The sequence below is a fragment of the Urocampus carinirostris genome, chromosome 15 (assembly GCF_059441175.1).
Source record: "Urocampus carinirostris isolate Australia breed hairy pipefish chromosome 15, RoL_Ucar_1.0, whole genome shotgun sequence".
NCBI lineage: Eukaryota > Metazoa > Chordata > Actinopteri > Syngnathiformes > Syngnathidae > Urocampus > Urocampus carinirostris.
Genome location: NC_142363.1, coordinates 30,149,800 through 30,176,242, shown reverse-complemented (window position 1 = coordinate 30,176,242; position 26,443 = coordinate 30,149,800). Strand labels below are relative to the sequence as shown.

Here is a 26,443-nt window from a genome sequence, read left to right as displayed (position 1 = left end):
CTGCAAAACTACTAATGAAATACTACAAAAATACTACTACGGAAACATTACAAAACTACTAATGAAATACTACAATCATACTGGTGCGTAAGTCCTAAAAAAATACTACAGAAACACTACAAACATACTACTTCATTAATAGTATGAAACAAAATTACTACTACAGAAATATTACGGAACTACTAGTCAAGCCAAGTCATTTTGATAGTTTATAGTTTATAGTTATAGTTACAAAAGTAATACTACAGAAATACTGCAAAACTACTACAGAAACACTACAAACATACCACTTCAGGAATTGTTTCAATCAATCATGTAAATTGAGGTTTTTATGCTAATTTTGTCAATTTCCAGTCTGCATGATTTGCCCTGAGTTAAATTAACTGTAGTGGGAATAAATTCAACTGCTGTTTGATTTTTTTTTCCACAAATGCAGAGTTGATAAAAACTACAAGGGATTAACTCTTAGTAGGGGGAACAAATAAAACCTAAGGGGTAACCAACATAAATCTCACATCTTCGAATCATAATTTTGTTGGTAGCCGGGACAGCGGAGCAAAAAACGCGGTCCAGATCAGAAAATGGGTCGAAGCGGGAAAACAGTCTAGCGTAAACTAAGGTTTGCAGAAGGACTGACAACAGGTGACAGATAGACGAGGGTGTCAAACTCATTTTAACTCGAGGGCCACACGATGGAACAAACATTCTGTCGGGGGCCGGACTAGTAGATTAAAGAGAAAGAAAAAGAGGGATAAAGAAATAAGCGAAAGAGGGAGGGAAAAGGAGACAGGGCGGGACAAAGAAAGAAAAAGAGAGAGAGGGAGAGAGCGTGAGAAACAAAAGATGAAAAGTCATGAGAGAGGGGGGAAAGAAAGGGAGAGGAAAAAAGAAATCCGTAGAGAAATAGAAAAACAGAAGTAGAGAAAAAAGAAAAGAAAGCATGAAGGGCATGAAGAGAGAAAGAGAGAAAAGAAAAAAAGGAAGTTAGAGCAAAAGAAGTTAAAAAGACACAGAGAGAGAAGGAGCAAAGAGCAACAAAGGAAGAGAAAAAGAGAGACACAGAGAGTGAAAGAGACAGAGACAGAGTGGGAGAAAAGGGGTGGAAAAGAAAGAGATAGAGAGAGAAATAAATACAAGTACAGTGTCCTTGTGAGAGGCACCTGGGTTTGGCAACATCAAGTTGACATATTTCAACCTGCAGCTTGTTTTTCTCTTGCGCTTCTCTTAGTGTTGTCTCGCGGACCAGATTCAATCCCTTAGCGGGCCCGATCTGGCCCCTGGGCTGCCTGTTTGACACCTGTGGTTTGAATAGTGACCGGGAGCCAATCAGAGTCCGAGGCATTTGGCACCAAAGGAGCGGGCACAGGTACATCATACCAGTAATCATGACAAATTTATTAGTGAGCCTCCTGAAAGGCCCCCATCCTTCAGCTAGGACACACTCTTTATGGCACAGGTGTCAAACAGGCGGCCCGCGGGCCAGATCAGGCCCACTAAGGTATTGAATCCGGCCCGCGAGACAACACTCAGAGAAGCGCAAGACAAAAACAAGCTGCAGGTTGAAATTTGTCAACTTGATGTTGCCAAACCCAGGTGCCTCGAACAAAGACACTGTACTTGTATTTCTTTTTCTTTCTCTCTCTCTCTCTCTTTTTTTCTACCCCTTTTCTCCCACTCTCTGTCTCTTTCACTCTCTGTGTCTCTTTTTTTCTCTTCATTTGTTGCTCTTTGTCTCTTTCTGTGTCTTTTTAACTTCTTTTGCTCTAACTTCCTTTTTTCCTTTTCTTTTTTCTCTCCTTCTGTTTTTCTATTTCTCTACGGATTTCTTTTTTCCTCTCCCTTTCTTTTCCCCCTCTCTCACAACTTTTTATCTTTGTTCCTCCCTCTCTCTCCCTCTCTCTCTTTTTCTTTCTTTGTCCCGCCCTCTCTCCTTTTCTCTCCCTCTTTCTCCTATTGCTTTATCCCTCTTTTTCTTTCTCTTTAATCTACTCGTCCGGCCCCCGACAGAATGTTTGTTCTATCGTGTGGCCCCCCTGAGTTAAAACGAGTTTGACACCCCTGCTTTATGTCATTCATTTACTCGTCCGGACTCTCTTTTTTTAGATCAGGGGATGGTGTCATAGTATTCTTCATTTTCCTCATGTAGAAGTTTTTGAGTTTTTCCTTGCCCTCAGGGATGGTGTAATAAGTTTCTTCATTTACCTCATATCTAGGTTTTTGAGTTTTTCCTTGCCCTCATGTAGGTTTTAGATCAGGGGATGGTGTAATAAGTTTCTTCATTTACCTCATATCTAGGTTTTTGAGTGTTTCCTAGCCCTCATGTAGGTTTTAGATCAGGGGATGGTGTCATAGTATTCTTCATTTTCCTCATGTTGAGGTTGTTGAGTTTTTCCTTGCCTCTCTGTCTCTCTTTTTATATCTCCGACTCTCTCTCTCTTTGACTCTCTTTTTTAGATCAGGGGATGGTATCATAGTATTCTTCCTTTACCTCATGTAAAGGTTTTTGAGTTTTCCCTTGCCCTCATGTAGGTTTTAGATCAGGGGATGGTGTCATAGGTTTCTTCCATTACCTCATGTTGAGGTTTTGAGGTTTTCTTTGCCCACATGTAGGTTTTAGATCAGGGGATGGTGTCATAGGTTTCTTCAGTTACCTCATGTCTAGGTTTTTGAGTTTTTCCTTGCCCTCATGTAGGTTTTAGATCAGGGGATGGTGTCATAGGTTTCTTCATTTTCCTCATGTTGAGGTTGTTGAGTTTTTCCTTGCCTCTCTGTCTCTCTTTTTATATCTTCGACTCTCTCTCTCTCTTTGACTCTCTTTTTTAGATCAGGGGATGGTATCATAGTATTCTTCCTTTACCTCATGTAGAGGTTTTTGAGTTTTCCCTTGCCCTCATGTAGGTTTTAGATCAGGGGATGGTGTAATAGGTTTCTTCCATTACCTCATGTTGAGGTTTTGAGGGTTTCTTTGCCCACATGTAGGTTTTAGATCAGGGATGGTGTCATAAATTTCTTCCATTACCTCATGTTGAGGTTTTGAGGTTTTCCTTGCCCACATGTAGGTTTTAGATCAGGGGATGGTGTCATAGGTTTCTTCATTTACCTCATGTCTAGGTTTTTGAGTTTTTCCTTGCCCACATGTAGGTTTTAGATCAGGGGATGGTGTCATAGGTTTAAAGACACAGGAACCACTGCAACCGAGAGAATGCATTTCCTTGTTTAACCCACAACTACTATGCCTTCCTCCTCATTCACACAAAACAGTTTCCGTACCGTCCCCGGACTTGGTGGGCAAACTTTGCCTCTAAACATTTGCACAACAACGCAAAACATGTTTAGTTAGCGTGTCGCCTTTTTTTTTTAACACTTTCGCGTACACACCAGCGACGGGAATAGCACCCGCGGAGAAAGGAGGGGAAAAAGGTGTCAAATCTGTCAGAGTGTACGTCGCACTCAACCGGATCCCGGTGAGGCTCGCAGGCGGGGTCTCGGAGAAAAGGGGGGACAGGCGTTACCCTGATGCGAAAATCTCCATCCGCCAAAGTCCTCAAGGACCCCGCATGGCGCAGAGGAAAGTTTTGCGTTCCCCAGTGGGTATACGTGTGTACCGTAAATTCCGGACTATAGGCCGCACCTGATTACAAGCCGCACCCACCACATTTTAAGAGGAAAACCGATTTTGTACATATGTAGCGACCCTCTTTCATGCACAACACAAGGTTTCACAGTCTCTGGGTTTATTGCCTGCATTCAGTAAACAAAACAATACAAAAACCAGGGGCATCTGTTCACGACTGCAATTATCTTCAGCGCTTACAAATTCACCTAAGCTACGGCAAGCAGACAACGTGCGAGCACATTAATAATGAAACTTCCATAATAACAATGAACATAACTTTCCCACGTACCTGCATTCAGTAAACAAAACAATACAAAAATCAGGGGCATCTGTTCACGACTGCAATTATCTTCAGCGCTTACAAATTCACTTAAGCTACGGCAAGCAGACAACATGCGAGCACATTAATAATGAAACTTCCATAATAACAATGAACATAACTTTCCCACGTACCTGCATTCAGTAAACAAAACAATACAAAAATCAGGGGCATCTGTTCACGACTGCAATTATCTTCAGCGCTTACAAATTCACTTAAGCTACGGCAAGCAGACAACATGCGAGCACATTAATAATGAAACTTCCATAATAACAATGAACATAACTTTCCCACGTACCTGCATTCAGTAAACAAAACAATACAAAAACCAGGGGCATCTGTTCACGACTGCAATTATCTTCAGCGCTTACAAATTCACTTAAGCTACGGCAAGCAGACAACGTGCGAGCACATTAATAATGAAACTTCCATAATAACAATGAACATAACTTTCCCACGTACCTGCATTCAGTTAACAAAACAATACAAAAATCAGGGGCATCTGTTCACGACTGCAATTATCTTCAGCGCTTACAAATTCACTTAAGCTACGGCAAGCAGACAACATGCGAGCACATTAATAATGAAACTTCCATAATAACAATGAACATAACTTTCCCACGTACCTGCACTAGTAAACAAAACAATACAAAAATCAGGGGCATCTGTTCACGACTGCAATTATCTAAAATATTAAAGATACAAAAAAACGGGTCATCACTCAACAGGACGCACCTCGTGGCGTGTTTGCATCAAAACACGTTGCATCATCGTTTCAAGCTGTATTGCTTTACTTCTTATTTAGTGCTTATTTAAATATACATCATTTAGCACAACTTATATATCTTTATATACAAAAATAATTTGCGAAAGCAGCTCATATGTCTAGCAAAATATGCATTTTTTATCCAACTGATATTGGGCACGTCTTACCTTCAGCGCTTACAAATTCACTTAAGCTACGGCAAGCGCTGAAGCCCATAAAGTGCCAAACGAAAAAGACAGTCGCAGACGCCCATGACTTAACAATTGAATAAGGTACCGGAATATTAACAGTAATACAACAAAAACAATGATTTTGTGAGAATTCAAAAAAACATTCAAAACAATCAAATTTCAACTCTGTTACACATACACAAGCCGCACCTGTATATAAGCCGCACGCGCCCACGTTTAAACATGTGAAATGAAATCATCTCCATTTATATAGCGCTTTTTAAGTCAAGACTTCCCAAAGCGCTTTACAGTGTGCTCCATATTTCCCAATAGCGGCCGTGCAGCCATGTAAGGCGCTAACCTGATTATTGGGGGTAATAGGGGTTCAGTGTCTTACCCAAGGACACTTTGACATGTAACACGGAGGAGCCACTGCCGCCCACTGCCCCCACATGTAACACAAACACAGAATTAACCCAAACCCGACTTCAAGTCCCGCAATTGAAAGTAAATGGGGGGGGGGACTTGTAAGGGTTATTATTCTATTTTCGTTATCAATTATCCATTATCCATTATCGGTCAATTCATAATTCACTACAAAGCCACGGGCCGAGACGCTTGTTCTCAGCCAATAGGCCGAGTCAAGGTCCTAGCCACAGAGTCATGCAGCGATCAGTGCGAAAGCACCGATACATCCATAATGTCACGATCAGCTAGTGCATCATGTAAAGTACATGTCCTTCGTTAAAGTCCACAGTCCAAAAATCACAGCCGGGAAAATGAACGGAAAATGATACCGGTACTTAAGGTTTGATGCAGACCTGCAGAGTCCCGTTGAAAGTAATCCGAGGAAAAAAGTGTATATTTCCAAAGGTAAGGGTGGGAAAAATATATCAGATGAACACATTTACTCACGCAACTCCTTTTTCTTTAATCAACTTTTTACCCCCTCTTCTTTCCTTGTCTGTCCCTCACCTTTAGCGGTCCCCACTTAAACTCGGCACCCCGCGTTTGTTCCGCCCCTCATTTTTCGTTCACCCGTGCAAAACATATCAGACTAAGTGTCTAAAATAAATACAATTACAAAAATATAGAGTTGCAAATACATGTTATACATGGGTTACACATATTTACTAAGAAAGACGGTACACCGAGAGAGTTTTCATAGCTTTAATAATAATAATATAGCTTTGACAGGGCAGTTAATGGTAGCAACACTCGAGCGCCGCTAGCGGCCGATAGAAAAATGACATAAATTGGCCGCGTCACTGAATAAGCCGCAGGGTTGAAAGTTAGGGAAAAAAGTAGCCGCTTATAGTCTGGAATTTACGGTAATCATTAGTGCTGGGTTAGGGTAGTGTGAAGAAGGTCCCTCTACCACTACTCTACCCTGGGAAGGACAAGGTTCCGGCGGCAAGGAGACTGTCCTTCGGCCGCTTCTGTCCACTGCTCTGGGTAGGGAGGGACAACGTCGCTCAGCCGCACCCGTCCCGTGTAAAGGATTTTATACATTTGACTATAAAAGAAGAAAAAAAAAGAAAATCTAGCCAGCGCACAAAAATCAGGGCTCAAAATGACTAATTAAGAAGCGACTTAAGTCAAAGTTACAGTGCATGAAGGTAAAAATATACGGGTTCCCCTGATGTTGTGTCCTAATTGCGGTATTTTGAAGTCGAGTCGAAGTAGGACGAAGTTGAGTAAAGTTAATAGAGTTTGTCGAGAACCGGCTTCTTCGGCCCGGCTCACTAAAAGGAGCTCTTTCGGGTATAAAATGTCTGAGTGAGGGCTTGCCCAGGACTAGTGGTTACATACTGTACTTTATCTCCAGCGCGCAGATTTTTTGCACAACACCGCCATAACTGTAATGCACTACTCTCCGGTCTCCCGAAGTCCAAAATCAAGAGCCTTCAGCTGGTCCAAAATGCTGCAGCAAGGGTTTTAACTAAGACAAGAAAGTTTGATCACATGACCCCGATTTTAGCTAACCTGCATTGGCTCTCTGTTAGCTTAAGATGTGATTTTAAGGTTCTTTTGGTAGTATCCAAAATCATTTCTTCATTTACCTCATGTCTAGGTTTTGAGTTTTTCCTTGCCCTCATGTAGGTTTTAGATCGGGGGATGGTGTAATAGGTTTCTTCATTTACCTCTTGTTGAGGTTTTTGAGTTTTCCCTTGCCCTCATGTAGGTTTTAGATCAGGGGATTGTGTCATAGGTTTCTTCATTTACCTCTTGTTGAGGTTTTTGAGTTTTCCCTTGCCCTCATGTAGGTTTTAGATCAGGGGGTGGTGTCATACATTCCTTCATTTACCTCATGGTAAAGTTTTGAGTTTTTCCTTGCTCTCATGTAGGTTTTAGATCAGGGGATGGTGTCATAGTATTCTTCATTTTCCTCATGTTGAGGTTGTTGAGTTTTTCCTTGCCTCTCTGTCTCTCTTTTTTTTATCTCTGTCTCTCTCTCTCTGACTCTCTTTTTTATATCTTAGACTCTCTCTCTCTTTGACTCTCTTTTTTAGATCAGGGGATGGTATCATAGTATTCTTCCTTTACCTCATGTAGAGGTTTTTGAGTTTTCCCTTGCCCTCATGTAGGTTTTAGATCAGGGGATGGTGTCATAGGTTTCTTCATTTACCTCATGTCTAGGTTTTTGAGTTTTTCCTTGCCCTCATGTAGGTTTTAGATCAGGGGATGGTGTCATAGGTTTCTTCCTTTACCTCATGTCTAAGTTTTTGAGTTTTCCCTTGCCCTCATGTAGGTTTTAGATCAGGGGATGGTGTCATAGGTTTCTTCATTTACCTCTTGTTGAGGTTTTTGAGTTTTCCCTTGCCCTCATGTAGGTTTTAGATCAGGGGATTGTGTCATAGGTTTCTTCATTTACCTCTTGTTGAGGTTTTTGAGTTTTCCCTTGCCCTCATGTAGGTTTTAGATCAGGGGGTGGTGTCATACATTCCTTCATTTACCTCATGGTAAAGTTTTGAGTTTTTCCTTGCTCTCATGTAGGTTTTAGATCAGGGGATGGTGTCATAGTATTCTTCATTTTCCTCATGTTGAGGTTGTTGAGTTTTTCCTTGCCTCTCTGTCTCTCTTTTTTTTATCTCTGTCTCTCTCTCTCTGACTCTCTTTTTTATATCTTAGACTCTCTCTCTCTTTGACTCTCTTTTTTAGATCAGGGGATGGTATCATAGTATTCTTCCTTTACCTCATGTAGAGGTTTTTGAGTTTTCCCTTGCCCTCATGTAGGTTTTAGATCAGGGGATGGTGTCATAGGTTTCTTCCATTACCTCATGTTGAGGTTTTGAGGTTTTCCTTGCCCACATGTAGGTTTTAGATCAGGGGATGGTGTAATAATAGTCTGGGGTTTTGGGGTTTTTAAGGGTTATTGATCTATCTTCGTTATTCATTATCCATTATCCGTTATCGGTCAGTTCATAATACGCTACAAAGCCTAGGAGCCGGGACACTTACTCTCAGCCAAAAGGCCAAGCTAAGGTCCTAGCCCTAAAGCCTTGCTGCGATCATTGCGAATGCACCGTTCCCGGAGGTACTGCAATACCGGGCCGATGCGTGGAGTGGACAGAGCAAGCTCATATTCCATCTCCGAAATGCAAAAATCAAAGATACAAGTCAAAAACTATAGAAATGATCCCTAAGAGTATCAGTTGAGAACCAGTGCCTGAACCATTATGGTTAGCAATAACCCGTGCAGCCCTTTGAGACTCTTTGTGATTAAGGGCCATCCAAATAAACATGACTCGACTTGCCTAACAGACTTCCGGCGCGGCTAAGCGAACGCGTTAGCGGCAAATCGATGAGGAAGGGATCAAGAGTGGCAAACTCTTAATGTGCGCAATCTCCGACGGACACACTCGCACTATCGAAAGGAGGCGAAGGTGCCAGCTTGTATGCGGAGGCTTAACAAGCCAACCCGGCAGCCAATTAAAGGCAGAGGCGTAGACGTGAAGCGTGCACCACGGCCACAATTAAAGCGGACAAAAACACAGTCACGCTTTCCTACATCCGGACGGGCGTACCGGCGTTTTCGCGCTCAGGCTTTCAACCCTCGCCGCTTTCAAAACCGTGATTCGCGTCGTCGGGTTCCGTTGTGGCCCGGAAAAGCGGATCGCTTGAACGTAGACGGGACATTATATGGGAGGAGGAAACGGTATATTTACCGGAAAGGAACGGGTATCGGATGGTGTGGGGCGTGGGTGTAAAACGCGTGGCCGGTGGGTCGAAACAAGCCCACGGGGGAACGAATCCGGCCTGCGAGACAACCCTGTGAGAAGCAAGAGAGAAAAAGATTCTGTGATCTCTCCATCTTTTATTTTTCTCTCATATTCTCTCTCTCTCTCTCTCTCTCTCTCTCTCTCTCTCTCTCTCTCTTTGACTGTCTTTTTTATCTCTCTTTGACTCTTTTTTTTATCTCTGACTCCCTCTCACACAGACTCTTTTTTTATCTCTTTGACTCTCTTTTTTATCTCTGACTCTTTCTCTCTCTCTCTGACTCTCTCTGTCTTTTTTCTCTCTCTCTTTCTTTTCAACTCTCTTTTTTCTCTCTTTGACTCTTTTTTATTTCTCTGACTATTTTCTTCCCTCTTTGACACTCTTTTTATCTCTCTTTGACACTCTCTTTGACACTCTCTCACTCTCTCTCTTATCTCTGACTCTCTCACTCTCTCTCTCTTATCACTGACTCTCTCTTTTATCTCTGACTCTCTCACACTCTCTTATCGACATTTCGTTCTGTGTACATTGTTACACAGAATGACAATACAAGGAAATTATTATTATTATTATTATTATCTCTCACTCTCTTACTCTCTCTTATCTCTGACTCTCTCTTTTTTATCTCTGACTCTCTCTGACTCCCTTTTTTATCTCTGACTCTCTCTCTCATACTCTTTTTTTATCTCTGACTCTCTCATTCTCTCACACTCTTTTTTATCTCTGACTCTCTCTGACTCCCTCTCACACAGACTCTTTTTTTTATCTCTGACTCTTTCTCTCTCTCTCTAACTCTCTCTGTCTTTTTTCTCTCTCTCTTTCTTTTCAACTCTCTTTTTTCTCTCTTTGACTCTTTTTTATTTCTCTTTGACTATTTTCTTCCCTCTTTGACACTCTTTTTATCTCTCTTTGACACTCTCTTTGACACTCTCTCACTCTCTCTCTTATCTCTGACTCTCTCACTCTCTCTCTCTCTCTCTCTCTCTCTTATCTCTGACTCTCTCTTTTATCTCTGACTCTCTCACTCTCTCTCTCTCTTTCTCTGACTCTCTCTTTTATCTCTGACTCTCTCACACTCTCTTATCTCTCACTCTCTTACTCTCTTATCTCTGACTCTCTCTCTCTCTGACTCTCTCTTTTTTATCTCTGACTCTCTCTGACTCCCTTTTTTATCTCTGAGTCTCTCTCTCATACTCTTTTTTATCTCTGACTCTCTCATTCTCTCACACTCTTTTTTATCTCTGACTCTCTCTGACTCCCTCTCTCTCTGTCTCTCTCCCTCCCTGTCTCTCTCTCTGTCTCTGTGTGTGTGTGTGTGTGTGTGTGTAGGGCCTAGAGTTTTCATTTAAAATGGTTAAAGTAGGTAAAGGCCTGCCCATATGCCAACCCAAACCCCAAGATGAGTTTATTGAAGCATGTCTAAGAAATGCATGTACAGTAAACCTCGGATAAGTCGGATCCAGATGGACCGGTCATTTTCATCCGACTTATCCGAGGATCCGACTTATCCGAGGTCGCAAAATTTCGAACTAAGAAGAAATTTAACTCTTAGAAAAGTGCATACTTGTATATGTAAAATGAAATACCAAGCAATGATATCTTGTAACATGAACGTGATTTATTATCAAAAAAGTTCTTAAAATGAACATGAACATGGTTGATATGAACTATGGTTAATAATACACTGTATATGAACTGGTTATGTAATTTTATCCGTACGATTCATCGTCCGTTAGATTCGTAAGTCTGTTAGGTTCGGAGTTACATTGTACTCATTTGAAAAAGTCTGTAATTTTGGTTTGTTGCATAGATAACTGGGATTGTTTCAGCAGCAACGTCTCCATCTGATCGGCAAGGTCTTCGAGTTCTGGGCATGCAGCAAGGCCGTAATACCTCAAAGTGCGCAGTGCACTGTAGGCGTCGTTGAGTTTCGGGGGCGGTCTTTCAACGTCCATTTGCTCATCCTCCTCCTCGTCACGAAGGAGACCTTCCTCCGCTGAAGGATCACGAACGACTTCAACAATTTGTTCATCTGTTAATTCCTGGACAGTTTCTACATTGTCGTCTACGCAGAGATAATCATCAGGGTTACTTGGAACTGCCTCTCCAAACAAGTCTCGTAGTCGCGACCATATGTTCCGGAAGTTTGTCACTTCCTCTTCTGAAGTGTCCTCCACGACCTCTGGTGATTCGTCACGGACTTGATCGTCGGTTCCTACATCGTCAGCGATCTCTGCAGGTCTCTCAAAACCAGCTTTTCGGTAACAGTTTTCGATGGTCTTGGCAGTCACTCGCTTCCACGCAGACTTAAGTGCGATTACTGCGTCCAAAATCGTCCATGAGAACGGAGGAGCGTTATCATCTGTTGCCTCAAGTCTTCGCAATGCCAGTGTACGTCTGTAGAAATACTTCAGGTTTTTTATGATACCCGAGTCCATCGGCTGGGTGTGCGAAGTGGTATTTGGTGGTAAAAACACCAATTCGATATTGTTCAGTTCAATGGTTGGATGCGCCGGACAATTATCCACCACCATAACGATCTTCCTCTTTTCGAACGCCATCCTCCTGTCCAACTTTTTCAGCCAAGCTTCAAACAACGACGACAGCATCCAAGCCTTCTTGTTGGCCTCATACAGCACCGGAACTTCTACGTTTTTAAAGGCTCTCGGTTTTTTACTTTTTCCGATAACCAGCAACGGCAACTTATCAGTACCGTCCATATTGGAACCCACAAGCACTGTCAGTCGAGATTTTGGTTGTTTCGCACCGTGATGAGATTGTCCAATAAAACCGATGGAATTATCCGGCAAAAGCAGCCAAAAGAGGCCCGTCTCGTCCGCGTTATAAATATCCTTTGGCTCATAATTCTTGAGTATTTCTCGCAGTTTTCCGCTTTTCCATTCTTCAACAACCTCTGTATCCACTCCGCCCGACTCCCCGGCTTTAGTAATCCGCCCAAGTCCATATCGTTTTTTGAACCTGTCGATCCACGCTGGTGCAAGTTCAGCCGATTCCGGTGAAAACTGTTGGCGAAATTTGTTAGCTTGCATTAGCATCATTCCACAGTCAATTCTGATTTCAGGCCTCGATGATTTTTGACGGAACCACAAAATCAGTGCTTTGTCGACATCTGGATGATCATTTACCCTCTGCCTTTTAGCGGTCGGAGCTCTAAAATCTGTCGCACACATATCTTTTATCTTCTTCTGGCTTTTCAGAATGTCGCTCAAAGTTTGAGGGCTCATTCCAAACTTCGCCGCGATGTCTTTTTGCTTCATGTGCTGATTCTTTTCTTGGAATTCAATGATAGCGAGCTTTTCTTCATACGTTCTAGTCTTGAGACTCCTGCCTTTGGTTTTAGAACTTGAGGCCATCGCCACACCGTAGACCGCACAGACCGCAAGGAAGTCCAAAGAAATTCACACAAATTCAATTTGAATGCTAGCACTACTGTAATAAGAAACAATGGGATTATGATTACGAGGCTTTGTTCTATGACCGCGTGCTGTGATTGAGAGTGCTATCATTCAACACTGAGGAGGAGTTTGATGAATAGCCTCTGCCAATCACGGAACGCCACGTCACATCAAGAAATCTTCCCGGAAAATCTGGGAGGGGTGAAAATCTTCCCGGAAAATCTGTGAGGAGTGAAAATCTTCCCGGAAAATTCCATCGCTTACTGCCACTGGAGGCTGAAATTTAGAGCATTTGGGAGATGTCCTAGGCGACCTGATACCGATCCGACTTATCAGAGGCGAAAACCATTAAAAAGGGTCAATTGTACGGAAAAATCCATCCGACTTAGGCGAGGATCCGACTTATAAAATCCGACTTATGCGAGGTGTAATACTACAGAAAAGCCTAGAGAACAAACGTTCCACGCAATTTGTCCGACTTATCCGAGAATCCGACTTAGGCGAGTCCGACTTATCCGAGGTTTACTGTACTTGTATGCGCATCATAAGGACTTTAAAAGAAGCTGCAATGATGACACAAAGATAGCAGCAGCGAGTAAATAGGTTCCAAAATCTGCCCAGCTCCTTTAATAACGTCTGTTTATTGCCAATACTTACATATGAACAGGGTTGCGTAGGGTTACTTTAACTGGATTACTTTCAATTACTTTTGGATTACCGTATTTTCCGCACTATAAGGCGCACTTAAAAGCTTTTATTTTTTTCAAAAGCTGACCATGCGCCTTATAATACAGTGCGCCTTATATATGGATCAATATTAAGTCGCAAAGTCCTGCAACTGAAGCAAGCAGCCACCGACTCGATTTTCCCCCGAAGGCGAAGTCGTCCGCGGTGTATGCTGGGATTTATATACCGGCGTTTCATTTCCTAACCAATGTGCCAATCATCATTTGAATCAGTCACTATTGGCTAAAGTTATCCGGAGGTCAAGGGGGCGGATCCTTTTTATCATTTACGGGCTCGCATAGGCTAAAGGGGCGAAACAAAGCCTGCGATTGGCCGAAAAAGATGAATGTGAATCACACGCTGGGTTGCACTACGGCATAGAGAAAACATGTTTTACTATTCTGTATTCGTAAATATTTGACTCTCCTGGATTTACTACACTCACGGATGTAAGAAGACCATGGTTACGTATCATTATTGAACGTGATGGCTGCAAGAGAACTTAGGTGAGCTACGCGGCTTTATATTTTCCCGGTATCTTGTTTTAGAACGATCTTGATGTTTTTGTATTCATATTTAGTTTCTTTTGTCTTTTATTAGCATATATGGTATTGGAGTAATCCAAAAGTACCGTATTTTCCGCACTATAAGTCGCACCGGGCTATAGGGCGCACCCCGAAAAAATAGTTTTTGGTCCTATTTTTGACATACATAGTGCGCACCGGATTATAAGGCGCTACAATGGGAACGTCGACAAAACAGTTAGATAGTTCAGTCCAATTTATTACCCCCTTAACATTCCGAAAGCTTGCAAAGACGTAAATACGTGTCGAGAACACGTGCGGATGCGGTGTCCGTACGATGTCACTCAAATGCATCGTTCCATCATTCGGAAGGTTAAAGTCTTGGGATTCAAGAAATGCCAACCATTCCTTAGTTTCTATTTTCTTTTTCGCTCGCAACTTTACTGTACATATGACAATAAACACTTGGAATTGAGTTTCATTTAAAAATAGACACTCCATTCCATCCATTATCTGCACCGCTTATCACAGAAACATCGAGTTCAGTCTGAAACAAGATACAGGGATAATATATAGCTGGAGTAGCTCACCGAAGTCGTTGTGTTCATAATAATGCCAAAGTCCTCTTATATCCGTGAGTGCAGTAAATCCAGGAGAATAAAATATTTACGAATACAGTATAGTAAAAAATGCTTTCTGTATGCCGTCAACCACGTGCTATACACATTCATCTTTTTTGGCCAATTGCAGGCTTTGTTTCGCCGTTTAAGCCAATGGCAGCCTGTAAATGATAAAAAGGATCTGCCCCTTGACCTCCGAATAACTTTAGCCAATAGTGATCGATTCAAATGATGATTGACACATTGGTTAGCCAATAAAACGCCGGTAAATAAATCCCAGCATACACCGCGGACTACTTGGCGTTCGGGGGAAAATCGAGTCGGCGGCTGCTTGCTTTAGTTGCAAGACTTGGCGACTTAATATTGATCCATATATAAGGCGCACTGTATTATAAGGCGCATGGTCAGCTTTTGAAAAAAAGAAAGGCTTTTAGGTGCGCCTTATAGTGCGGAAAGTACGGTAATTGAAAGTAATCCAGTTAAAGTAACCCTACCCAACCCTGCGTATAAACGATGCTACTTATCAGTGCTAGCCACGTTGGCATGCAACCTACTGATAAACGCTTAAGTCGAGAGCTAACCGCTTTAGCGCAATGCTAGTGTAGAATTTCCAGACACTTGCTTTTGTTTTTTGGCTTTGGGAAGCATCACTCAAACGCCATCTTGTCTCCTCAAGTGTATGTGAGAGATGATTGTGTACCCAAGTCCCACTCTCACCTCCCCCACTCTCTCCAATGGGAACGTACAGCTGTTACTGCATGTGCGTGCACGAGTGTTTGTTGCAAATCTGGAAGTCCATTAGCGAAGCTTTTGATTGACGGCTTCGAGAACGATGTGCTGCGGCTTCGCCAGCGCAGGTGGTGAAGTGTGTGCTCGCGTGTTTCACTTCTTGGTGTGCACGGTTGTGAGGTAGTGCGTAATACATACAGAGGCGGACACGTGCAAACACACTTTCAGTCACTCACCTGAGGACAGGGTTGGGTAGCGTTACTTTAACTGGATTACTTTCAATGACTTTTGGATTACTCCAATACCAAACATGCTAATAAAAGACAACTGCAGGATCCGCCATCTCCTCCCCTGCCCTGCATCCACCCGCTACTCCACTCAACCAGCTCAAGTAACAATACACCAAAGGTCCATAGTCTTTCCGTGCTTATTGCGGATGTTTTTTTATTTATTTTTGGCACAGGACCAGGGTTGGGTAGGGTTACTTTAACTGGATTACTTTCAATTACTTTTGGATGACTCCAATACCAAATATGCTAATAAAAGACAAAAGAAACGAAATATGAATCCAATGATGACTCACAACATGTGGTAAGCTTTCTCTCCTGGCTTTGATCTCCGCCAAAACTAACATAAAATGCGACAGAAACAAAATAAAAAGAAATCCAACATCATTTTTGCCGTTCCACGTATTCCGTTACTCCCCAAGCCTGCACAAAATTGAGTCATTTTATTCCTATTTAGTTTCTTTTGTCTTTTATTAGCATATTTGCTATTGGAGTAATCCAAAAGTCATTGAAAGTAATCCAGTTAAAGTAACCCTACCAAACCCTGCCTGGGGAGTATATACACAAGTGATGTATCAAAAGAATGAACAAACATTGGGGGGCATCTTTCGTTGCCATGCTAATACCTTTTTCTGTATTCTCTTGCGATTTTAGATTTATATACATATGGGGTCCCCGATGTGTTCCCCACGGGCCCCGGGTAGCCCCTGAAGAACAACTGGGTAGCCTGTGGACCAGTTCCAAAATTAGCTCACCTGTCATGGTTATTTTCAAGGAAATTTGGAAATACAGATGCTGCCCTACTTATGAAGATCAGTTCCAGACGAGCGTTCGTAAGTTGAATTTGTTCATAAGTTGCTTCAGTGCTTTATGTTGTATGTTTAAGGTTTGTATGTGTAACCTGTATTGTTTTGTTCTAAAAAAATAAACATTTCATAAAATAATATGCTCTGTAAAGATAATAAAGTGAAGTTCAACTTACTTTTGGAAGATGAGCTTCAAGAGTTAGGCGACTTCCTCCTCCGAGGTAGAAAGTGGACGAAAAAAAGCGATCCGATCATTTTCTCAACCGCATCAATCTCTCTTATTCCACTTTCATTTCAAAAGAAACGGCTCGCCTCTTCTTTACACTTTCCGCCAACCCTATTGAATGGATGCACAAGATATTAAACCATAAAAACGTCAAAGTTCTTAGCGCGCTGGAGATAAAGTATAGAATGTTTACACACAAACTAGGAAGAGGAACCCGGATTTCTTCTTCGGGGTGGATGCTGGGTGACCTCCCACAGCGCCACACGCCGGTAGTGGTGGAAAGAAGCACTACAGTAATGTCCTCTACTTGGAAAAAGGTGCACACAACACAAAATCTAACTTGTTGCAATGTCTGGATATTTTTCCACATCCTGAAAAAAATGATCGTATCTCCTGGAATCTGTAAGTTGAATGAACGTAAGTCGGGAGGCTTCTGAACTTCAGAAAAATATTAAGTACAAAAAAAAGAAAAGTCTTATAAATAATTACATAAGTAAAGGTAAGTGTATATTGAGCAGATCCTTCACTGAGGGAGGATAGAAATCGAGAAAAAGAAAGCAAGATAGAAAAAAAGAGAAAGAAAGAAAAAGAGAGAAAAAAGTAGAAAGAAAGAAAGAGAGAAAGAAAGAAAGAAAGAAAGAAAGAAAGAAAGAAAGAAAGAAAGAAAGTGCAAAGTGCGTGCACGTGTATGAGAGAGAGAAAGTAAGAAAAAATGAGAGAGAGGAAAAAAAAAGAAAGAAAGAAAGAAAGAAAGTGCAAAGTGCGTGCGCGTGTATGAGAGAGAGAAAGAAAGAAAAAAAGAGAGAGGAAAAAAAAGAAAGAAAGAAAGAAAGTGCGTGCGCGTGTCTGAGAGAGAGAAAGAAAGAAAAAAGAGAGAGGAAAAGAAAGTGCGTGCGCGTGTATGAGAGAGAAAGAGAGAGGGAGAAAGAAAAAAGAGAAAGAAAAAAATAGAAAGTGAAAGAAAAATAGAGAAAGAGAAAGAAAGTGCAAAGTGCGTGTGTGTGTATGAGAGAGAGAAAGACAGAGCAAGAAATAAAAAGAGAAAGAAAGAAAAAGAGAAAGAAAGAATAATAAGGAAAGAAAAAAGGAAAAAAAGAAAAAAGAAAAAAAGAAAACAAAGGAAAGGAAAGAGAGAAAAAAAGAAAGAAAGAAAGAAAAAAAGAAAGAAAGAAAGACGCCAGGGCCGGCTGACATTTGAAGCCTGAATATAGAATAGAATAGAATAGAATATACCTTTAATGTCATTGTTACAAAATGGGTTAACATCTTGTGACAACGGGCAGCACGGCGGCGCAGTGGTTAGCGCTTGTGCGGCACAGTTCATGTCATGGGAACCTGTCGTGGGTTCAAATCCAGCTCCAGACTTCCTGTGCGGAGTTTGTATGTTCTCCCTGTGCTTGCGTGGGTTTCCTCCGGGCACTCCGGTTTCCTCCCACGTTCCAAAAAAAACATGCATTTCAGGTGAATTGGCCGGTCCAAATTGTCCCTAGGTGTGAATGAGCGAATGAGTGGTCTGTCCCCGTGTGCCCTGGGATTGGCTGGCAACCAGTTCAGGGTGTCCCCTGCCCACTGCCCGGAGATGGCTGGGATGGGCTCCAACCCCCCAGCGACCCTAATGAGGATAAGCGGTACGGCTGATGAGATGAGATCTTGTGACAACGAAATTGGGCATGACACTCCAGTTTCACACTATCACAGTGATGTAAAAAAGCCAAGAAGATAAAGAAACAGAGAAGATAAGGTTATAGTTATGATTTACACAATATTTACACAAGAAATGTCGGCATGTAGGATGTTACATACAGTTTGGTGTCATAATACAGTTTATCTGGCCTGGTTTTTTTACGCTCTTACTCGTGAAATTGCGGTAAGACGTTTTCCATCGCGTGACGTCATTACGCACGCACCGTATTTCGTTTTGCCATGTTGGATTGAATGGAGCCTAAAGGCTGAACCCCAATGTCCCCGCTCATCTTCTCACGCATTAGGAAACGTTCACACTCTCACATATCCTTAACACTGGAGCTAATTGATAATAAAGTCTGCAAGAAAGAAAATAAAAAGAGATTTGGGTCCCCCGCTCGCCCCGGCGGCGCGTAATTGTTTCCCGGTCCTGCGAGATGCCAAAAAACTCCCGACGGCTTCGAGACGTCAAGCCTCGTTAGAATTAATAAGCGAGCGTAAACGCCTTCACCTGTTTGGAACATGCCCACGCGCGCGCTTGCGTGTGCGCCGCGCACTCCCTCGGGTGCTAATGTTGCCGTCTTGTGCACGGGCGCGTGCGTGATGATGAAGCGAACGCACAGAGCGAAAGCGATTCAAGCACGGGTGTCGAAGAGGCGGCCCGCGGGCCAGATCAGGCCCGCTAAGGGACTGAATCCGGCCCGCGAGACAACACTCAGAGAAGCGCGGGGGAAAAACAAGCAGCAGGTTGAAATAGGTCCATTTGATGTTGCCAAAGCCAGGTGCCTCTCACAAGGACACTGTACTTGTATTTATTTCTCTATTTCTCTCTCTCTCTTTCTCTCTCTCTCTCTCGTTCTCTTTCTCTTTTCAACCCCTTTTCTCTCTCTCTCTATCTCTCTTTCTCTCTCTTTCTCATTTCCACCCCTTTTCTCTCTCTCTTTCTCTCTCATCCACCCTTTTTTTGCTCTTTGTCTCTTTCTCTCTCTGTGTCTTTTATCCTCTTTTTCTCTAACTACCTTTTTTCCTTTTCTCTTTCTCTCTTCATACCCTTCGCGCTTTCTTTTCTCTTTTCTCTCCTTCTGTCTTTCTATTTCTCTTTGGATTTCTTTCTTCCCTTTCTTTTCCCCCTCTCTCACGACTTTTTATCTTTTGTTCCTCACGCTCTCTCCCTCTCTCTCTCTCTCTCTCTTTCTCTCTTCCACCCCTTTTCTACCACTCTGTCTCTGTCTCTTTCACTCTCTGCGTCTCTCTTTTTCTCTTCCTTTGTCTCTTTCTCTCTATGTGTCTTTTGGTCTAACTTTCTTTTTTCCTTTTCTCTCTGTTCTCTTTTCTCTCCCTCTGTATTTCTATTTCTCTTTGGATTTCTTTCTTCCTCTCCCTTTCTTCCCCCCCCCCTCTCTCTCTCTCTCTCTCTTTTCCACCCCTTTTCTCCCACTCTGTCTCTGTCTCTTTCACTCTCTGTGTCTCTCTTTTTCTCTTCCTTTGTTGCTCTTTGTCTCTTTCTCTCCCTCTGTCTTTTGCTCTAACTTCCTTTTTTCCTTTTCTCTCTGTTCTCTTTTCTCTCCTTCTGTATTTCTATTTCTCTTTGGATTTCTTTCTTCCTCTCCCTTTCTTTTCCCCCTCTCTCACGACTTTTTATCTTTTCTCTCTCTCTCTCTTTCTCTCTCTATCTTCTTTCTCTCTAATATTCTCTCCCTCTTCTTTCTCTCTAATCTACTAGTCCGGCCCTCGACAGAATGTTTGTTCTATCTTGTGGCCCCCGAGTTAAAATGAGTTTGACACCCCTGAATTAAAGGGTCGGGTTGATGTATTTTGGGTGAATTTTGCAATGTCTAGCGCCCCCTTCCCCCCGTTTTTCCCTCAAAATAATGTTTTGCATTAAAAAGTGACATTAAAAGTATGTGTCGGATGGAGGTGTGCTACGTCGCTATGGTAACGGTGCCCCTGAAACAACACTCCATACATTATGTTCCGTGCATTTTGCATAAAAGCTCAAAACTAGCGTCATGGAGTTCCGCTGTGAAATATAAAGTGTTCTACTTTCAGTGGCGCCCCCAGATATTTTTCGTATATGGGGGTGGCCAGATGGGGCCACTTAAAAGCTGAAAACTAGCTTGGTTCTCTTCCTCTATTTTGCACCATAAAACTGCATATTTTTGGCCTGTCGTACCAAAAACTATGCTACAATTCGTGTCAAACATTAGCCTTTTCTTATGTAACCGCGGTGTACCTGTCCCGCCAAAGATCCACATTCACGCTGAACTGGATGATGAGGTTTTTATTACTGTTTCTGCAGATGAAATGAGTCACAACATTAGCTCTCTGCTGGCTTTGATCTCTTTGATCTCGTTGACAGCTCTCTCTGTAGACTGCTAACAACGCATATCTTTCTTTTCAAATTACATAAAATACATTTTAGAATAGAATAGAATAGAATGTCCCCTGCCCACTGCCCGGAGATGGCTGGGATGGGCTCCAGCCCCCCCGCGACCCTAATGAGGATAAGCGGTACGGCTAATGAGATGAGATGAGAATAGAATATGCCTTTATTGTCATTGTTACAGCATGGGATATATTGTAACAACGAAATTGGACGACTCCAGTTCCACATTTACAGTGAGGATAATGAAACAAAGAGATAAAGGAACAAAGAACATGTTTTAATTGTCTTTGTTGTCTTTGTCGTAAATAGGCTCTGCTTCCTCCGGAGGGGGGGGGGGTGATGAGGGGGGTGAGGGACAAACAGAAATGGTGGATCGAACTGGATGTTTGATCTTACAGTACACACAGTCCAGTTTTTTTTCCGAATTGCTCAGTCCACGTATTGAATGGATTCAGGAAGTACAGTCCATTTTAGAATATCACAATACATTTTTACATCCATTTTAACAAGATACTTTTAACAAGAGATCGTATAATGGTTTTTTAACGTTTATAATGAATTCAACATATTATTATTTAGTCTGAATTTTAACCAACATCATCCTTTTTATACATTCAGATTCAGATATATATTCAGATATGTATGAGAATATAGAAATAATAACAATGATGAGTATAAAAACGGATACAATTTACCTGCAGAAATGAAATGAGTCACAACATTAGCTTCTCTGCTGGCTTTGATCTGTTTGATCTCTACAAGGGGAATTAACATTTTAGTACAACAGAAACAAAACGAAAATAAATCCAAACAGCTTGACAATATCAATCACGTTACTGTGCATGTTGAGGGATTTGTCAGCTGTGGTTTTAATGTTTAAAATTAACTTTTTTTCGGAGCACCAAAAGATGTGTCTTACCGTTGACAGCTCTCTCTGTAGACTGCCAACAAACCCCGCCTTCCGGTCACATGTCTAAAGCCAAACCAAACCCTACCCCATACCAGCAGGTGGCACTGTTGGACTCATCATTGCAGGACACTTACCAAAAACTATACACATATTTCAGCAGGAATTTCAATAAAACAAAAGTTATTATTACACCTGTTACATTTATTCATCAGCGATAGTGAATGTGTTAATAGCAGAACGGAGACAGGACCCACTTGCGTTGCGTTTCTCTCAAGTTTATTGGAAGAAAGGAAAGGGTTGCCTCCACGATCCGGTGATCGCTGGGAAGCAGGTCGCTCTGAACGCGGAAGTTCCACTTCCGCGGCGAGCGATGGCGGTGTCGGGAGCGGAAAAACGGGTCAGTGGCCGGGACAGGAGAGCAAAAACGTGGTCAGGGTCGGAAACGAGTCGTAAGCCAGGAAAGGAGAGTAGACGTGGTCGGGGACAAAAGTGGGCGAAAGCCAGGACGGGAGAGTAGACGTGGTCAGGATCAGAAACGGGGAACAGACGGGAGCAACAAACAGGTAGGAGTCAGGGTCGAAAAGAGCTTTCCTGGAGTAAACCGAGGTTCGCAGACGGACTGACAACAGGTGACCGATAGGAGTGGGTTCAAATAGGGACAGGGAGCCAATCAGAGTCCAAGGCTGTTGGCAAAGGAGCGGACACGGGTACATCACATCGGTAATCATGACAGAATGCCATCCTGTTCCGCTCTAACTTTGACCTCCTTGATGCTAAGTGCTAGCGTCATCTTCTGCTACGTCGAGAACTCGCATCCTCTTTTCGTTACAGAAAAGTAATACAGTGGTACCTTTACAGATGTGGCCCTTCTTACGAAAGAGATCCTTTGTAAGTTGAATTTGTTTATAAGTTGGTTCAGTGCTATATTTTGTATGTTTAAGGTTTATATAAATACGTTTGAGACTTGTACAAGTAACCTGTATTGATTTGTACTAAAAATAAACATTTCATAAAATAATATGCTCTATAAAAATAAATAAAGTGAGGTTTATTTCACTCGTGGAAGATGGGCTTCAAGAGCGGTAGAAAGTGGACGGAAAGAAATGCGATCCGACCATTTTCTCAACCGCATCAGGCTTTCTTATTCCACCTTTATTTCAAATGAAACAGCTGGCTTCTTCTTTACACTTCACACCAGCCATATTGAAAGTTCTTAGCGCGCTGGAGATACAGTATAGTATGTTTACACACGAACTAGGAAGAGGAAGCGGATTTCTTTTTCAGGGTGGATGCCGGGTGACCTCCCACAGCGCCACACTCCGGTAGTGGCGGAAAGAAGCACTACAGTAATGTCCTGTACTCGGAAAAAGCTGCACGATACAAAATTTAAATTACAGCAATGTCCGGATAGTTTTCCACATCCTGAAAAAAATGATCATATCCACCATTTTTCGTAAGTCGAGTAGTCGTAAGTAGGGAAGCGTCTGTCAATTTGTTTGGGGAGTAGCTTCATAACCTAAAAACTTGTGAGTAGAGACCCATTTTGAATGTAAATGCGCTTTTCTGTTCCACGCCCCACAAGAATACAGTATAATATATTTTGATAAATCATAAAAAAAGCAATAGAACATGAAACGACTACAAGTTAAAATTAAATTACCACACAATAAACACAAATCGAGGCACATCATGTACAAAATAAACACAAAGAAAGGAACAAGTTGAAATATTCATTTATCTTTTGGCCTCAAGTTTCCTGAAAAACTGATCCAATGACGTCTGCTTTTGCCGGCTTTTGACGAGCCGTCGGAAGTCGAGACGTAGCGATAGCCCGACGTGTCAACACTTTTCCCGGAGATTCGTTTCCACGAATTCCGTGACTTCATGTTCTCATCTCATCTCATTAGCTGCACCGCTTATCCTCAGTAGGGTCGCGGGGGTGCTGGAGCCCATCCCAGCAATCATCGGGCAGTGGGCAGGGGACACCCTGAACTGGTTGCCAGCCAATCGCAGGGCACACTGGGACAGACAACTCGCTCGCTCATTCACACCTAGGGACAATTTGGACCGGCCAATCCACCTGAAATGCATGTCTTTGGAATGTGGGAGGAAACCGGAGTGCCCGGAGGAAACCCACACAAGCACGGGGAGAACATACAAACTCCGCACAGGAAGTCCGGTAGCTGGATTTGAACCCACACAGGAGCTTCCCGAGACCCTAGAACTGTGCCTAACCACTGCGCCGCCATGCTGCCCCGACTTCATGATATTTTGCTAAAATGTCCTTGTCCTCCTTGTCTATGAACTGTGACGGTGATACGAAGAGCATAAGATAAAATAAGGCAGAGTTTAAAAGATAGCCAATTTGTTTACGTTCAGCGTACTGTACTGTATTTTTGACTTTGTATCCTGAAACACCTTTGTAACTAGAGGCAATATTTTCCTGTTCAGGTAACATTTGCTATTAAAACTAGCAAAAGGCTAGGTTTTGTTTTTCCAAATTTGCATTGTTTTATATTGGAAAAATTAGCGCTAAAAACTAGCCTGGTCCTTTTCAGTGACAAAACCTAGCCTTGCACCCAAAACTTGTCCAAAGCTAGCATCTTCTTCTGCCCCAGAACCTACTGTAGACTTTCTAAATTATTTATGGTTTAGAAAAAAAATAAAGTGCGTGCGCGTGTATGAGAGAGAGAAAGAGAGAGAGTGAAAGAAAAAAAAAGAAAGAAAGTGCAAAGTGTATGAGAGAAAGAAAAAAAAGAGAAAGAGTAAAAAAAGAAGGAAAAAAAATGTAAAGTGCATGTGCGTGTATGAGAGAGAGAAAGAAATAAAGAGAAAAAAAAGAAATAAAGAAAGAAAGTGCAAAGTGTGTGCGAGTGTATGAGAGAGAGAAAGAAATAAAGAGAAAGAGAATAAAAAGAAAGAAAGAAAGAAAGTGCAAAGTGTGTGCGCGTGTATGAGAGAAAAAAAAGAAAAAAGAAAGAAAAAAAGAAAGAAAAAAGAAAGAAAAAAGAAAGAAAAAAGAAAGAAAGAAAGAAAGAAAAAAAGTAAGAAAAAAAGAAAGAAAAAAAGAAAGAAAGAAAAAAAGAAAGAAAGAAAAAAAGAAAGAAAGAAAAAAAGAAAGAAAGAAAAAAAGAAAGAAAGAAAAAAAAAAACGCAACATAAATAAATAAACGAATAAACATTTCAGCATAAAAAAAGGTCGCCGAGTTAGCGTAGCCGTGACGTTTTGCTACAAAAACAAAAAATCCCTCAGAGGAGTTGTTGATTTTCCCTGCTGGAATCGTCTTTCTCCCGGCTGCTGGAAACATGTGGCAACTTGTTAATACGGTCGACGCATCCGTGTACTCGTACACAATAACACACGAACGTTATACACGATCATGCACAACAGGTACCTCCAGATGGGCTGAGCCCCACCTGAGGGAATCTACCTGGAGATTTGAATTATTCATTAGGATTTAACGAGACCGAGAAATAGAAACGCTAGCTCATGTTACAACTTATTACGTACCGTAGTTTCCAAACTATAAGGGGAGCCGTATTATAAGGCGCACCACCAAAATAAAGTCGTTTTTTTTTCACGAATAAAGTGCACTGGATTATAAGGCGCATGGATTTATACTACAGTAAGAGTTAGGGTTGCATACAAAATAAATCAAAAGATCTGATATAAGAGAAGTGGTTGCATAAAACGGCGACACAGTGGATGAGTGGTTAGCCCCACAGTGCTGAGGTTCAGGGTTCAATTCCAGCTACCATTATCCTCCCATTGGGGGTTTGCATGTTCTCCTCGTCCCCTGCGTGGGTTTCCTCCGTGTTTAAAGTCTGGATTGGAAGGCGGAAAGGAATGGCAGAATTCACAACAAATACATTTAAAATATAAATATAAAATATAAAGTCTTTTTGTTTAATACTTGTTACTGAATATTTAAAAATATGTTTTTATTTTCCTTCTCTTTGTCTCACTCTTCTGTCTTTCTTTCTCTATCAATGTCTTTAATTTTTTTTCTTCTCTTTGTTCATTCTGTTTCTCCTTTATTTCGCTTTTCCTCTCTATGTCACGGTTGCCACGGTGCCAATTGGCCCCGCCCGAGTGTCACGGTTGCCATGGCGCCCAATTGGCCCCGCCCGGGTGGCGCTAGCTGCAGCTTGTTGACAGATTGGCTCCCTGTCAGTATTTAAACTCTATCCAGTCAGTCCCCTTTTGTCGGTCCGTCTGCGAATCTCTTTTTTTACAAGGCAAATCTATTTTTGCCTGTTTTTGCTCCTGTTTGTCTCCCGTTACGATCTGTTTTGATCTCTACCGCGTCTGTTGTCCCGTCCCGAATCACGACCTGTTTTGATCTCGACCACGTCTGTTCTCCCGTCCCGAATAACGACCCTTTTCTGATATCGACCACGTTCTGACCCTCTTTTTTCCCGTTCCCGACACCGCCATCGCTCGCCACGGAGGTCCCACTTCCGCGTCTGAGCAACCTACACCCCGTGACCAGCGATCTCCGGATCGTGTGTGTACTCCTTTCCCTTCTTGCCAATAAAACTGTGAGAAACGTTACGCGAGTGGGTCCTGTTTCCTATTCTGGTCCTGACACTTTATCCCTCTCTCTTTCCCTCTCTTTCCATACCTCTGTCTCCCCCTTCTCTCTTTTTCTTTATCTCTCTTTCATCCTCTCTTTTTCTTTCTCTCTCCTTCACTCTCCTTCTCTAAATTAATTCTTTCTTTATTTCTTTCTCTCTAGCCTCTTAATTCGGCCCCTGAGATAATATTTTTTCTACCGTGTGGCCCTTGAGCTAAAATGAGTTTGATATCACTGCCTTATAGCAACAAATAATTTACATGGAAACCACAAGAGAGACCTCAAGACTGCTCTGTGTTTCTCAAAGGCATAACAGTTACCGTATACATTTCCAATTTTAACCACCGTATTTTACAGTATATAAGGCGCACTGGAATATAAGACCCACTGTCAAATTTCTGTCCAAATTAAGGTTTTGCGGTCTACCTTTTAGCTCGGAAAATACGGTATCTTTAAGTTAC

General features: G+C 42.1%; 1 protein-coding gene and 1 pseudogene across 1 annotated transcript in view; both read right to left on the bottom strand.

The window, feature by feature from the left end:
* prkd1 (protein kinase D1) overlaps nt 1-16,437 on the bottom strand; it is a 68,496-nt gene extending 52,059 nt beyond the window's left edge. The window contains exon 1 of the mRNA XM_088353916.1: nt 16,377-16,437. The gene's annotated coding sequence lies outside the window, so the exon portion shown is untranslated. The remainder of the gene's footprint in view (nt 1-16,376) is intronic.
* LOC148352098 (U2 spliceosomal RNA) lies at nt 8,388-8,524 on the bottom strand (annotated as a pseudogene).
* Nucleotides 16,438-26,443: the final 10,006 nt, after the last annotated feature.